The 16508-nt window shown below is 38.2% G+C and overlaps 1 long non-coding RNA gene across 1 annotated transcript; it reads right to left on the bottom strand.

Annotated features, from left to right (window-relative positions):
• Window positions 1-6684: 6684 nt before the first annotated feature.
• LOC134537870 (uncharacterized) lies at window positions 6685-12672 on the bottom strand. Its single transcript, XR_010076059.1, has 2 exons — window positions 10687-12672; window positions 6685-8444 (listed from the first exon to the last, which is right to left on the bottom strand). It is a non-coding gene; the product is annotated as an uncharacterized LOC134537870 (long non-coding RNA).
• Window positions 12673-16508: the final 3836 nt, after the last annotated feature.

Genomic DNA, 16508 nt, shown 5'->3' with positions numbered 1-16508 from the left:
TAAATGCAAGCCTTTAGGGCTATAATTAAGGACTTGCTTAAACAAGATATCATAAACGAATCTAACTCCGCCTATGCTTCTCCCACCTTTTTAGTGAAAAAGAAAACACCTGGCGAATATCGTTTAGTTCTTGACTATAGAATGTTGAACCAAAAGATCCGGGTAGATCCTTTCCCCATGCCTAAAATTGAGGTTATTTTTCAATATTTAAGCCAAGCCAAATATTTTACCATTCTAGATTTGAATGCCGCCTTTCATCAATGTTTGCTGCAACCCGCTAGTCAAAAGTACACAGGTTTCGTAACCCCATGGGGGCACTATGAGTGGAAGAGGGTCCCTTTTGGGGTGAATTTTGGGGCGCAATTCTTATCTAGAATATTGGGGAAACTACTTCAGAATGTACAATACAAGTTTGCCATGAGATTTTTAGATGATATATGCATATATTCAAATTCCCTTGATGAACACCTGGAACATTTGCGTGTCGTACTTAGTAAACTAAGGGAAGCAGGTTTCACCTTGAACCCCGAAAAAATTTGTTGGGCGCAAAGGAAAATACACTTTCTAGGTTTTATCACAGGAGATGGAAAGATGGAGATGTACCCCCAAAAAATAGCCCCAATTGTGAAATTTCCCCCACTTAAAAATATAAAGGAGGTGATGAGAGTTCTTGTAATGATTGGGATTTTTAGTCGTTTCATCCCCCATTTTGCTGAATTAAGCAGTCCTCTAAATCACCTAAAAAAGAATGGAGTTGTATTTGAATGGGGTAAAGAGCAGGATCACGCCTTCAGAGAGTTAAAAAGAGCTATCTCTAATCCTCCGGTTTTGACATTGCCCGATTTTAGCAAAAGATTTGTAGTACAGGTAGACGCTTCGAGCCTTGCCTTAGGGGGTGTGCTTTTACAAGAAAGGGAGAAAGGATTACAACCTGTGATGTATATAAGCCGCACGCTCAATAAACACGAGCAGAAATATAGTGTCTACGAGAAAGAGGCATTGGCATGCATTTACGCCCTGGAGCGTTTTGAAAATTTTATTGAGCATGACGAATTTGATCTGTGTACCGACAATCAAGCTATCACATGGTTGTTTACCCATCCTCGCCAACTAGAAAAAATAGGTCGATGGGTAATGCGGTTAACAAGATTCAGGTTTAAGATTAAGCACATTAAAGGAAACGAGAATCCTGTCGCCGATGCCTTATCTCGTATGTATGAGGCCGAAGGACTGCAAGAGGAGGAATCGAATGAGCCTATTCAGAAAGGGGATGAGGATGAGGAAGAAGGGGTAGAAGATGATGAATGTTGCAATGTATTGGGGAAATTTCCAGAAAGTTTTGTAGACTTACGCAAGTGGCAAGAGGAGGATGGGGAAGTAAAGAAAATTAAGAAAGGAATATTAGAATCACGGTATAAGAATTTTGTTTTTTTAAGTGATTGTTGTATTATGTGAAAGATGGTAACAGGAGGGCATTCGTGCCCCAATCAGTAGTAAATTTAGTTCTACGGTATTATCATGATTCTGTGGTAGGAGGACATGGGGGAATACAGAAAACCTTAGTGAAGATTTCTGAGTCCTTATATTGGCCCGATATGAAGGAAGATGTGGAGAAGTATGCCAAAGGTTGTCGGGTCTGTCAGGCCGCAAAACAGCCACGTACCACTAAAATTGGGGAATATGCGGTGGAAAGGGTTGAACGTCCGTGGGAACGTGTCTTTCTGGATATCTTTGGGCCTTTACCCAGGTCGTTAAAAGGGAATGTATACTTGATGAACTTGGTTGATGGGTTTAGTAAGTTTTTTTTTACCTTTGGGTGGTACTCCTAGCGGCCGTGTAGTCAGTGCTTTAATTGAGAGAGTATGGTTTTTTTTTTGGTGCTCCTGAAAGTTTAGTCACTGATAATGCTACCTATTTTACGAGCCAGGTTTTTGAGCAAATGTGCTTTAGTTGGGGTATCAAACACTTCACTACGAGCCCTTATTACCCCAATCCGAATCAGGTGGAAAGGGTAAACAAAAATATTAAGATTGCTTTAACTATTTTTAGTCAAAACGAGCATCGCAGATGGGATGAAAATCTGCAATTTTTGAACATGGTCTTTAATTTGAATAAACACGACTCCACCCAACATACTCCCGCGGAGGTGTTTTTGGGGAGAGATTTGAGCCATCCTCTGTTAAATGTATGGGGAATACACCCGGAAACTTTGAGTATTTATAGTCCTAGACGATTGGAAGAGGTATGGACAGATGTAGCGATGAATTTAGAAAAGGCTAGAAAGAAAATTTCCTCGCAGTATAATCAAGGTCGGACTCCAAATCGTTTCGCGGTGGGGGAGGAGGTGTGGTGTCGTGAACATCATTTGAGTGATAAAAGTAAATTCCGTACTGCCAAGTTGGAATTTGCCTTTGGTGGGCCTTATCGGATAATCAAATTTTTGGGGCCAGTGACGGTCTTATTACAGAAAGTAGGTGAGAACTTAAGAGTAAAGAAGGCACACATTAGCCATCTAAAAGCAGTTAATTGAGTTCGCTGTGTCTTCAATTGTTAAATGATCTACATTGTAATGTTTGGTCTAATAAGTTAAGGAACTATGTGTCATAAACTTATTGTTATCTTTTTTTTTTTGGTGTTTTAGAATTTTAGATTTTTAGTATGTAATTTTTAGGATACGTTTTGCCTTTTGCATTTATATTTGCATTAGCTATTTTATATACGTATATATTGGATAATATTTTTGGGATTGCTACAGCACTTGTTTAAAAGGGTTTGTTTTCCGAACGGACTTTTTGGAAATTAGTACCCTTTAGGATAATAGCTTCAAAGCATTTAATGTAATTCCAGATTTTATAAACTGTAAGTTCTTATTCTGAAATTATTTATTTATTTAGTATTTTTCTCGTTCAAATTTCAATTTAGTTTTTTTTGGGTGATGTAAAACTTTTTTGAGACTTTGGCTATAGGTCGTGCCTTTTGCCTTTTTTTTTTTTGTGCTTTCGAGTCTACTTACTGTTGTTTACGAGTTTGTTTTTAGTTTTCTCTCTTAGTCTTATCGCGTTTCTTTCTTCTCTTGTACGTGTTTCTTTGGGTGGCTTTACGTGTCGCGGACCTGATAGTTAAAGGGCTCAAGGAAGTTATATTTATTTTTTTATTTTTTTTGTCGGGGTGGTTGAGGCCACTTGAGGCGGCCTAGTCGTCTTGGTTATTATTATTATTTTTATTTTGCGTAAAGTTTATTCTAAGATAATTAAATTTTTTATAAGACTATTTGTGTCCTTATATTATTTAATGATGTATTTTAATATTTATTTATTGTAACTTTTTAATAGTATACTTGGTTTATTTTACGTTAAGTACTCTTACTCTGTAGTGGGACGTACGAGAAGAAACGAGAATGATCTAGCGGAGTGAGGGGCGGTAGCAGAGGAGGGGGGTGACGTCAGCTGACGTGACGAGTGGGAGGCGGCTGCCAGCTGTTTTGTGAGGGAGTGTGTGTTTGACCGCCGCGCCGGCCGCGGAACTGCTCGTGAATAGTAGAAATCGCATCCCAGCCATGGGGAAGTTGTGTTACATTACGTGAACAAGAAGTAACGGCAATATGACGGTAATGCCATAGCACGTTTGGCGAAGCGAAAAACGTGGTGGTACACGAGCGCGCGATGGTGTACGGCTAGTGCACGGGCCACAGAAGCATTGCACTGCTAGAGGCGCAAATAGTGAGTGGGGTTTACGCCCGACCCCGGAAGTCACCGGCTTCAGAGGTATGCTTCAGTACCAAGTAAGTGTGAGAACTGGATTTTAGTACTTTATTTTCCCGGCTGGTACGATTTACAGAAGATGTGTATTGTAAACAGAGTGCGGCGACGGGATATAGTGGTGTGATTATATAGACTAAAGAACGTTATAATTTCGGTTCCTCCCCCCTCCTCCGTAATAGACTTTTTTGGGACTTTGGATTAGAATTAATTATACTGCAAGAGGGTCTGTAAACCAATGTCGTTACACTGTGAATGTAATTATACCAATTTAAATGATACCTAGAATTTACCTTTTAAGTCCCTTTGCCATTTTACAGTATTTAAGTTTGAGCATCTTTGATTTGGTAATTCATTATTATACCTATCACGATAGAGTTTCCAGGACTGTCTGTAAATTTAGTATGCTAATATTTTTTTTGCGCACTTGCCAAATGTTAGACCAGTCGATGCGCGTCTGTTAAACTTAATTTCTTTACACTCTCAGTATCAGTATGTCAGTGGTGACGCGAACACGGGACTCGCGTGGTAAGTGCGGACGTGAGCAGCTACCCCGGTATAAGGGGAGTTGGCCACAAAACCTTATTCAGCCCATTTTTAACATTTAGGGGTTGCATTCCGAAAAATAATAGCATTATTGTTGGTAGTATTCGTATGTTTATCATTGGTAACCTATATTTTGTTATGCTTGATAAGTGATACAAATACAATTAATATTCTTAATAAAGATAATTACCGCTTTAACTCCCCTAAATTGTGGAATTATGTAATTCTATATAGCCTAGGTTTTATTTTAGCCACTGACTTTTCCATTAAAATGATAAATCAACATCCATCTAGTAGTTTACGATTGATGCTCTATATAACAGAAGAACATATGAACAATCAAATAATAATTTTAAAAACTTAATATTTTAGTTCCCAAGAACCCAAATACCAATTTCCAATTTTTTTTATCATTTCATATAATGTACAGACTTGTTGACTCGAACATGTTTATTGTTAGTTTAGATTATCGAAACATTTGATTAAATACGTAACAAAAATTAAAATCTTTATATTTACCCGGCAAACCAGTAAACATCAGTAAAATTTAACTAAATATTAATTAATACATGCATTTTAATATAAAAAAATTTGACAAACCATGTAAAAAAAAATTTTTCCTGTAAAAATAAATTTTCCTGTGAAAATCTGACTGACATAAATTTAATATTTATGACTAATAATAGATTTTGAGTTGTTAGCAATTAAATTAAAAACAAATTATAACTTCTGTTACTAGTAAAGTTTTGCCTTTACTAAGAATGAAAATTAAACCTGATTATAAAAAACACCTACTTGTAAATTAATACAAAACACTCATATTTAAAAAAAATGCAAGGTTAAGTTCTAAAATAATTATTGCATATTTTTACTAATGAATAAACAAATGTGAACTGGTGACGGTTATTAAACTATTACCAACGAAGATATTGTCACGATCCACCTTCAGAGGGGGGGGCGAGAATCGTAGCTCTTTACATAGAAACAACTCGCTTGGCATCAACTAGTCTTAACTTCATAAAATACTTTACTGTACCTAGGATCATAGGTTCGTCATCCCGTACAGGATGTCTGGTGAGAGCTGAACTAAGGAGATTTTGCAAAATAACATAATACTTAATTAAAATTATTTTATTCTTAAAGTCAAATACTCAACATCATTTTAAAGAACATTTAAATAGCGGGATTACAATTTAAAACAATAATCTCTTTACTTCCTTAACGATTGAACGACCTTACAAGAGAGAGAATGAGAGAACTTCACTAAACACTTCCCTAGTCCTTCCGAATACCTCAAATCATAATTAATACTTAAAATTAAAACAAAGATAAGTCCATACTCACATTTTCCGAAAAGCCTTTCTTGATCGATTACTTAAAACTAACGTAGGGGCCTCTCCTGCCCTTAAAATCCGAACGAACATTACATTTTAAAAAATTATAACTAAACGACTAGTGACAAGGGCCATTGCCTCCGCCCGAAAGCTTGAAGATGACTACATTATGACCTAACTTAAATTAAACGACTCGTGGCCTCTGGCGTCGGCCATAGCTTCCGCCCGAAAGCTTGAATTCCTACATCACGAACGAACTAACAACTCGTGACCACAGGTGAGACGCATAGCCTCCGCCTGAGTGAGCCCCGAGTCACCACTCACTTGCGCTTAAATTCGCGCGCCCTGCCGCGCCTACCATAACAAAAGCTCGTTATTGAAGTCAAATTTACTAAACAACTAACTAGAACATCTGGGAAGACTACCCCCCCTCTACCCCGATGTGCAGGCCACACCGCGCGGCTTGTTACGACAGCGCGCCCCAGTAACTGCGGCCCGTGGCTGCGCCAGCGCGCGGCCAAACAAACAAACAAAATTCTGCAAGCCCGCAGCGCGCCGCGCCGGCCCCGTGCCCCAATTACATGGTCACGCCACTTGCGCTGACGAGTGAACAGAGCAGCCAGCCCAGAGTCCCGTCAGTAAAGTCCCTAAATTTGATTTCAACAACCCTGCAAAATTTCAACCCGCGACATAACCCTCCCCTCACAGAGCTCGAGCCCCATCGAGCTACCTCAAAATTACAAATTGTCTTTTTCCATTAAACCATAACTATAAATTCCTCATTTCACAAAAATAATAATTTTCTTAGTTCCTTGCTGTCTGAACATACATCTAGATTCTGCATAAGATTTATTTTAAAACAACAAGTATTCATAAAATTAAATGTAAAACTTTTATCTGGTTTGTTCTCACAGGAACCTTCAGAGGCTCGAGTTCTCAATTCTAAAAAAAATTGTTCTGTTAGTGAAGCTCTCTTTACAAATTAAATTAATGTTCTTAGTTTCTCAGTATTCGTTAAACAATGTGCAAATTCTTGATAATTATTATTTTTTTTTTTTTTTCGGTTTCCGTTTATTACCATACTTCTTTCGTTCTTCAAAAAAAATTAAGTGTCCTTACAGTGTTTCAATTAATTAAACTCTTATCTCGTGAAGGTTGGTGCAACTCCTCGAAGTCAGTGTTGTCGAGAAGAGTAGCTCCCTGGGCTGGCCATCAGCAAACACCACTCAACTCCAACAGCTACTGGACTGGCTTCCAGGGCAGCTCACAACTTCTCCCCACATCTGCTTCGGAGTTGTGCCATCCTCATCACGAACAGATTACAATTCTGAAACATCATCAACAGGCATTACCATCACGCCTGACAAATACAAAACTAACTACTAAACTGCAATCGATGGGCAAGGATGCAAACACACAAAAAAATAAAATTAATTAATTCAACTGCTAACATAAAGTATCCCACCCTTAGCATAATCTAATCAGGCAAATAATTTGATAGGAAAAACTTAAGGAAGGGAAACATGACCTCCAATGATTTTCCCTAACTCTTGAGTCTTGATCTTCTCTATACAGCAAATAGTCCCCACGAAGTAACTGGGTTGAAGGTCAGTTCACATGACCCACCCATAACCTCTTCTACTCTTCTTTTCTTCTGGGGGCAACCACAATGCCCACCAATCTCTCTCCATGGTGCCGAACCAGCTATCCCATGAGAGTAAACAACGTAGTCAATAGAAGCGCAGAGGGGAAACACCAATCTCTGGCTTGTCGAGTCATAAAACTTCTTCTTCTTCTGAGTAAAAATATCTGACTAACCTTGCTTCTATTCTTCCAAACAGTAAAAGTTCATCAGGTATCTTCATGAAAGAAACATTCTAACTAATAATTCTTCATTTTTCTTCTTCTTTATTTCTGTTAGTTGTAATAGAAGGCCATGTTAGGGAGGTTATAGGGAAAAAGAGTGGCCAATTCCCACCCCATCACCCACCTAGATCATGACTAATTAACTTTTAAACTTTCTATTTCAAACAAATAAAAAAAAACATTTTTATTCAAATTTTTAAATTATAGCTACTTTTCCTTCATAACCTCAAAAGCAAATCAATAATTCTAAATGAAATTGTGATTTACTGCATCCTTGTTCCATCCGATCTGTTTGTTTATAACCTTTCTTGTAAAGTATAAAATTTTCAAACATTACTAATTCAAAAAAAAATTAAATTCTGGTGTCCTTTGAGTTACAATTAACTTTACTATTTCTTAGCTTGAAATAATTTAAGTTTTCAGAACTATTTCATTGTCTAATTCACAACACTTAAAAATCAACTCAAAACAACAAATCATCAAAATCAATAAGATCATCTGACCTACCTATCAGTACTGTGAACTTGAACTGTTCGTACACATTTATAATAAGCTATTGTATTTAAATTCCAACCTAAATAAGGTTTTAAAAAAAACTACTAATCCCTCTGTAAATTAAGAAAATTAACTTTAAAAATTAAACTTAAGGTATTAGTTCTTTTTGACAGCTACCACAACTCACTAGTTCCATTACATTACTATAACCTAAAAAGTTCTGTAAATAATGTTTATAACAAAAAAAAACTCCAGTTACTGTCTTCCATAAAAAAAAATAAAACTTTACATGACCTTATTAATCTCCACTTGTAAGTCCATGGCTGCCAGCTTTCTCTTCTCTTGAATCTTCAGTCTTGGCTCTTGTTTCAGTGATCTTGTATCTTGTCTCTCGAACTCTTGTCATCTTGTAAACTGGACTGCTGCTCAGCTCATCTTAAGGAATCTGTAACAGTTTCAAAAATACATGTTAATTTAAATTACATAATTCCTGTTCTTTGGTCCTAAAAAAAAATTGTATTATTAGTACACATTACCCTGAAACAACATTATTATTCATTGTTTATTACTTAAAAAAAATGCTTTACCATAAAATCCTTTTTTTGTTCTTTTCATTAGGCCTATTTATTTTCCTTCTTCTTAATTAAATTCTGCTTCAAATGTTAATCCTAACTTAAGACCTACCATCTATTTATTATTCATTACCTACATTATTTATGTTACCCTAAACTTCCCATAAGTTTCTAATACTTCCTATCAAAGACATTCTCTCTAAAAAAAAATTTACTTGTGACTCTTAACTTAACAAACTTAAAAAAAACTTTTACACTAGACTTAACTTATTATTCATTCTTAGTTACTAAATTTCTATATGTAACCTTTAGTACTTACAAACAAAAACTGCCTATTTCTCTCTACCTCTTAATCTCTTTCAATTATTACAATAATAATGTTACCTTGCATCTTTAAACTTTCTTCTTTTCAATTAAATTAGACATCTCATAACAATAAAAATTCTGCCTATACTCTTCTTATGGGTGTACAAACCAACAACAAAATTTCAAATTCTCAAGTTTCCTTATATTTAAATTATGCAATGCACATAACCTCTGTGGTGCCTGTACCCTTTTAGGCCTACCACCTTCTCCTCTCACAGCATGACAACTCTTATTCCTCGGGGTCTGTATTCACTGTTCCAAATCAAATATCTCAAATAAATTAAAAACAAATTTATTATTTTAAGAAAACAAAAATTTACATTGAATTTACTATGGAGCCTGGAAATCTTAATGTCTCACAGCAGCTAACATGACTAAATCCCATGGAACCCCAGGTTTACATAACCTGTGCCCAAAAATTTAAGCATACCAGGCTTTCCCTGCACTGGTTTTACAGCATCACACACTATTTAGGGCCCCTGATCTGCCATCAGTCCCAAGGAGTTTTCCCACAACCCCTCTCTACACAAGCGCCTACCGCATTCCTCTCAATTGGCTATCGGTTTTACGGCATTCTTTTGGGATCCGACCATCAAGTTAGGGCTAATCGAACACTAAACCTCCATACTTCCAAACTAATGTAAATCAATTAAATTTTCTCTGTAAATTCTAAAAATCAAAAAAAATTATTCCAACATGCCAAAGAAACTTCCAAAAAAAATTCATAATCTTATCTTCAAACCATTAAAATAAAAATAAATAGATTACTCTGTTTTCTCCTTAATAACTGTAAACTGTCAACAAATATCATGTCGTAAATTTTAACTATGCTTACTGACTCTAAATCATAAAATCTCATTCGTCCTAATTAATAAACAACCAATTTCCTTGAAATCTCACTGTATCTCTCACACTCAAACTTCACTGGCTGAATATCTCAATAAATTCAAAAACAATTATCTACACTCTTAAAGAAACTCCTCCCCAATTATTCAAATTACTTCACCTTATTTTATTTCATTACTTAAAACACCTTACTCAAAAAAAATTAATTAATTATCTAGCTATCTTCCATTATTATTTATTTACCGAACAAAACTTTCTCCTAAATTAATTTAGTAAAATTCAATTTCACATTAGGCAAGTACACTAACTCTCTACAGCAATGTTTCTCATTTCCCTCCTTCCTAACTGAATCCAATCTTACTTAACCTCCAGGGAATTTACCTCACAAAATAACCAAAAATTTCACTGTAGTGCCTATCTGCTATAGGCCCACTACACAGGGGGCTCTAACCCCACCAACAAACTTCATTGAAATGGTACCCTATCCCATACAGGATAGCCACTTCGGTACTACCATGGGGAACTCCTGCCCCAAACTACTCACAACTCTCAGGATTCTCCTAACCCTTAATTCACGTAGCCAGCCCATCTCCTATGGTCTGCGCTACAATTCCCTTTCTTCCCAGGGACACAACGCCTCACCTTAGGGTCCCTCGCCCTAATGAAAACATTAATTTTGTCTCTCTGTTCCCTTGGAGTAAATTCCCTCTACACACAAAATCTAGCCTTCCCAGTTTTCTCAATGCTTATCGATTTTATAGTGTACCTCCTTAATAATGTTTACAAATCCCAAAAAAAATATTTTTAAAACCGAGGTAGAATTTAACTAACAAAAACATAAACAACTTACAACGAAACACTTCTAGCCTATACATCATACACTTCTTAAATTAAATTACTTACATACTGAAAGTTCCTCTTCTCCTAAAACACACTTAAATTTAAATTTATTTAACCAATAGTCTATTTTCTTATCGCTAAGTTACCGTACAGCTGATCAAAACAAGGTCACGGCCTGTCCACGTCTCCTTATGAGCCCGTGACGTCACCGAATTCCATCAGGTGCGCCAACCCTCGCTTGCGGTTCCTCCGTTCTCCGCTAGGTCTCAGCACCTCCCCGTCACGTGTTCATTCTGCCACGTCCACTGACGTGTCGTTCTGAAACAACTCTCAACATTTTTCTAATTAAAACAAAACATCACTATAAATTCTATAACTCTCTTTTAAATAAACTCTTGTTTTCTCTTTAATTCCTTTCTAACGTTTATCCTTCCCTCGACTGATTTAATTCGTACGTCTCGTCTCCTACGCGCACGACAACAAAACAAACTTCACTTGAAAATAATTCCTATTTACGACAAAAAATTTTTATTTTAAATTATAATTCTCTTAACCTACAATCTTAAAATGAACTTCAATTAAATTAAACCACTTGCATTATCTCTAATAAGCATTTAACTTATAACGTATTCTCCTCACGTAATAATCCCCGATATAAATCTACAATAAATTCAACGACTTAAAACAACTTATCACTATAAACTTTATCCTTACAAGTATCCTCAAATAAACATCTGTTACGTCAAAAAAAAAAATCTCAAAGACTTCCTCCACTATAGACTAAAATTCCGTAATCCTCTCCTCAAGTAAACTCTTAATAACCTGCTATCAGAAGCTGAAACTAACTTAATAATAAACATAAAAATCTACCTCTCTCTCTCTCCAGAAATAGAACCTATCCGGCGAACTCTACCATTTCTATCACGAACACCTAGCCGGTGCCACCGCCATTTCTGTCACGATCCACCTTCAGAGGGGGGGGCGAGAATCGTAGCTCTTTACATAGAAACAACTCGCTTGGCATCAACTAGTCTTAACTTCATAAAATACTTTACTGTACCTAGGATCATAGGTTCGTCATCCCGTACAGGATGTCTGGTGAGAGCTGAACTAAGGAGATTTTGCAAAATAACATAATACTTAATTAAAATTATTTTATTCTTAAAGTCAAATACTCAACATCATTTTAAAGAACATTTAAATAGCGGGATTACAATTTAAAACAATAATCTCTTTACTTCCTTAACGATTGAACGACCTTACAAGAGAGAGAATGAGAGAACTTCACTAAACACTTCCCTAGTCCTTCCGAATACCTCAAATCATAATTAATACTTAAAATTAAAACAAAGATAAGTCCATACTCACATTTTCCGAAAAGCCTTTCTTGATCGATTACTTAAAACTAACGTAGGGGCCTCTCCTGCCCTTAAAATCCGAACGAACATTACATTTTAAAAAATTATAACTAAACGACTAGTGACAAGGGCCATTGCCTCCGCCCGAAAGCTTGAAGATGACTACATTATGACCTAACTTAAATTAAACGACTCGTGGCCTCTGGCGTCGGCCATAGCTTCCGCCCGAAAGCTTGAATTCCTACATCACGAACGAACTAACAACTCGTGACCACAGGTGAGACGCATAGCCTCCGCCTGAGTGAGCCCCGAGTCACCACTCACTTGCGCTTAAATTCGCGCGCCCTGCCGCGCCTACCATAACAAAAGCTCGTTATTGAAGTCAAATTTACTAAACAACTAACTAGAACATCTGGGAAGACTACCCCCCCTCTACCCCGATGTGCAGGCCACACCGCGCGGCTTGTTACGACAGCGCGCCCCAGTAACTGCGGCCCGTGGCTGCGCCAGCGCGCGGCCAAACAAACAAACAAAATTCTGCAAGCCCGCAGCGCGCCGCGCCGGCCCCGTGCCCCAATTACATGGTCACGCCACTTGCGCTGACGAGTGAACAGAGCAGCCAGCCCAGAGTCCCGTCAGTAAAGTCCCTAAATTTGATTTCAACAACCCTGCAAAATTTCAACCCGCGACAATATAAACTATAACATAATCAAAATACATGGTTTGAATCTCATTTTATATTTAAGTTGATTATTTGTAATAACCAAAACCGGCTCACATTCCTTTATTCGTTAGTGAAAATATGAAATTTTTTGAATAAATCTTTTTAAATATTAATAATTATAACAATATCTCTGTTAGTCAGTTGTTTTATCAAAATGATTATTTCGAACACTTTTTTCCAGGTTAAAAACAGGAGGCAAATTGACAACAGTAATGGCGAGAAAGAAGATAAAAAAAGCTTGAGTAGAACAAACATCTTGTGCTGTTGAACCTCTTCCAAGGCCTTCATCTACTTCCTTGTCAGCAATGTTCAGATTGTTAGTTCAATGAGTGCTACAAGAGTAGCTTGGAAGATATTTTAAGATGACAACAGCAAAGAAAAATTAGTCATTAACCTGCTGTTTGCAGACACCTGAAAATTATGACTTTGCCAGGAGATGTTGAACCGTCACAACGGAAACATTTTCTTAAGTTTGTTAAAAACGTATTTGCCTTGGTTAACATATTTTAAGATTCTGAAAGGATGTCTTTGTTTCCTTCCAGATACAATTACGATGTAGTTTGTTCTTGGATCTTTTATTGTGAAACCATTCAAGCACGTGCATGAATCTGGTAAGAATTATGTCTCCTGCCAGTGGCACAAGGTTGCATCTAATGAAGTCAAAGCATTTGTGTGTGAGATTTCTTTTGACTTACAAATGGTTTCTGGACACCTAAACCTTGCTGGAGAAAAAACATATCGCTACCGAAAATGTCCACAGTCATTTTTTGTGGTAAACACGACATACTTTAGAGAGAGAAAAGAACTTCATGAAGGAGTCTTTCATGGTTTAATTAAATTTCGAACTGATTCTTGTGACCAAGGGCTTGAACTCAACTTAGGCAAAACATGTAATAAGGAAAAATGTAATGTGACGTTAGGCGCATAACTACCTAAGTCGTGATATTTCGAAGTTAAAGTAATATACATTCAGAATTTGCCTGCTTTGATATCAACACATAGTAAAATATTCCATACATTTAGTTTCAAATTTTTCTTTCACTAAAAATTGTACTAAGCGTTTGCTGTATCTACAGTCACTAAATACAGAGTTGTTTCTGTTCAATGTATATTTTACTGGATTTCACTATAAATTGGAAACGTATATTAATTAATATTTCTAATCCCAAACAATATTTTAAGTAGTAAGAAAGTAAAAGAAACTGGAAAAATATATTTTTAGGCAATACTAAATTTTAAAAAATAATAAAAATATTTTAAGTAGTAATATTGGTTACTCAATGATTTGATTGCAAAGTTCTGCAATTATATTTTGATGTAAATGATTTTAATCCGAGAGATGATTCATAAAACGTTTTAACTATAATACTTTAATAACAAATATTGTTAATAATGTGTGATAAATAAGAGCTGATTTAACAGATACAAAGAATTTTTTTCATTATGAAAAATTGTTTAATTGACCAGTAACACATAAGTTTGCTCTAGTTTCATATCTAACCACAAAAACCATTAAACTTCAAATGTCCCGTTTTTGAAATACTATGTAGTAAAAATCTATGAGTATCCAATGCACTATAATCAAACAAAGCCCTAACAGTTAATTTAAATTTTTCTATAACCTGCGAATTAAGTAAGAATATCTTATTAAAATTAAATCCAACATATTTTATATGAGTTTAAGGAAACAATGTGGTTTTATACAATAACAATGATATAAAAATTTCAAAAAAAAATACACACTGATGTTTATGTTAAGCCAAAATAAATAGAAAGCAGAAAATGTTCGTTTGAAAAGTGTAATAAGTTAATTTACATTAAAGAAGCGCAATGTCCGGTATGCTAAAGAGAAACTCGGTGAAGACATGACACGTTTCCAGGATGAAGTATAGCAAGGAGGGACTTACGGTTGACACGACATGTGTCCAGTGCGCGGTATGGGAAAGTGGGACTCAGTGACAACACGACATGTGTCCAGTGCGCGGTATGGGAAAGAGGGACTCAGTGACGACACGACACGTGTCCAGTGCGCGGTATGGGAAAGAGGGACTCAGTGACGACACGACATGTGTCCAGAGTGCGCGGTATGGGAAAGAGGGACTCAGTGACGACAAGACATGTGTCCAGTGCGCGGTATGGGAAAGTGGGACTCAGTGACGACACGACATGTGTCCAGAGTGCGCGGTATGGGAAAGAGGGACTCAGTGACGACACGACATGTGTCCAGAGTGCGCGGTATGGGAAAGAGGGACTCAGTGACGACACGACATGTGTCCAGAGAGCGCGGTATGGGAAAGAGGGACTCTGTGACTACGCGACATGTGTCCTGTGCGCGGTATAAGAAAGAAGGACTCAGTGACGACACGACATGTGTCCAGTGCGCGGTATGGGAAAGAGGTACTCAGTGACGACACGACATGTGTCCAGAGAGCGCGGTATGGGAAAGAGGGACTCAGTGATAGCACGACATGTGTCCAGTGCGCGGTATGGGAAAGTGGGACTCACTGGCGACACGACATGCGTCCAGAGTGCGTGGTATTGGAAAGAGGGACTCAGTGACGACACGACATATGTCCAGTGCGCGGTATGGGAAAGAGGGACTCAGTGACGACACGACATGTGTCCAGAGTGCGCGGTATGGGAAAGAGGGACTCAGTGATGACACGACATGTGTCCAGTGCGTGGTATGGGAAAGTGGGACTCAGTGACGACACGACATGTGTCCAGAGTGCGTGGTATTGGAAAGAGGGACTCAGTGACGACACGACATGTGTCCAGTGCGCGGTATGGGAAAGAGAGACTCAGTGACGACACGACATGTGTCTAGAGTGCGGTATGGGAAAGTGAGACTCAGGACGACACGACATGTGTCTAGTGCGCGGTATGGGAAAGAGGGACTCAGTTACAACACGACATGTGTCTAGTGCGCGGTATGGGAAAGAGGGACTCAGTGATGACACGACATGTGTCCAGTAAGCGGTATGGGAAAGTGGGACTCAGTGACGACACGACATGTGTCCAGAGTGCGCGGTATGGGAAAGAGGGACTCAGTGACGTAACGACATGTATCCAGTACGCGGTATGGGAAAGAGGGACTCAGTGACGACACGACATGTGTCCAGAGTGCGCGGTATGGGAAAGAGGAACTCTGTGACGATACGACATGTGTCCAGAGTGCGCGGTATGGAAAAGAGGGACTCAGTGACGACACGGCATGTGTCCAGTGCGCGGTATGGGAAAGAAGGACTCAGTGACAACACGTTATGTGTCCAGTGCGCGGTATGGGAAAGTGGGACTCAGTGACGACACGACATGTGTCCAGTGTGCGGTATGGGAAAGAGGAACTCAGTGACCACACGACATGTGTCCAGTGCGCGGTATGGGAAAGAGGGACTCAGTGATGACACGACATGTGTCCAGTACGCGGTATGGGAAAGAGGGACTCAGTGACGACACGACATGTGTCCAGAGTGCGCGGTATGGGAAAAAGGGACTCAGTGACGACACGACATGTGTCTAGTGCGCGGTATGGGAAAGAGGAACTCAGTGACGACACGACATGTGTCCAGTGCGCGGTATGGGAAAGAGGGACTCAGTGACGACATATTTGTGTCCAGTGCGCGGTATGTGAAAGTGGGACTCAGTGACGACACGACATGTGTCCAGTGTGCGGTATGGGAAAGAGGAACTCAGTGACGACACGAAATGTGTCCAGAGTGCGCGGTATTGAAAAGAGGAACTCAGTTACAGAACGAAATGAGTCCAGAGTGCGGTATGGGAAAGAGGGACTCAGTGACAACACG

Source organism: Bacillus rossius, chromosome 12 (genome assembly GCF_032445375.1).
Source record: "Bacillus rossius redtenbacheri isolate Brsri chromosome 12, Brsri_v3, whole genome shotgun sequence".
In the NCBI taxonomy this organism is placed as follows: Eukaryota; Metazoa; Arthropoda; class Insecta; order Phasmatodea; family Bacillidae; genus Bacillus; species Bacillus rossius.
The sequence above is the reverse complement of the archived record's forward strand: the minus strand, read 5'-3'. Positions and strand labels throughout refer to the sequence as shown.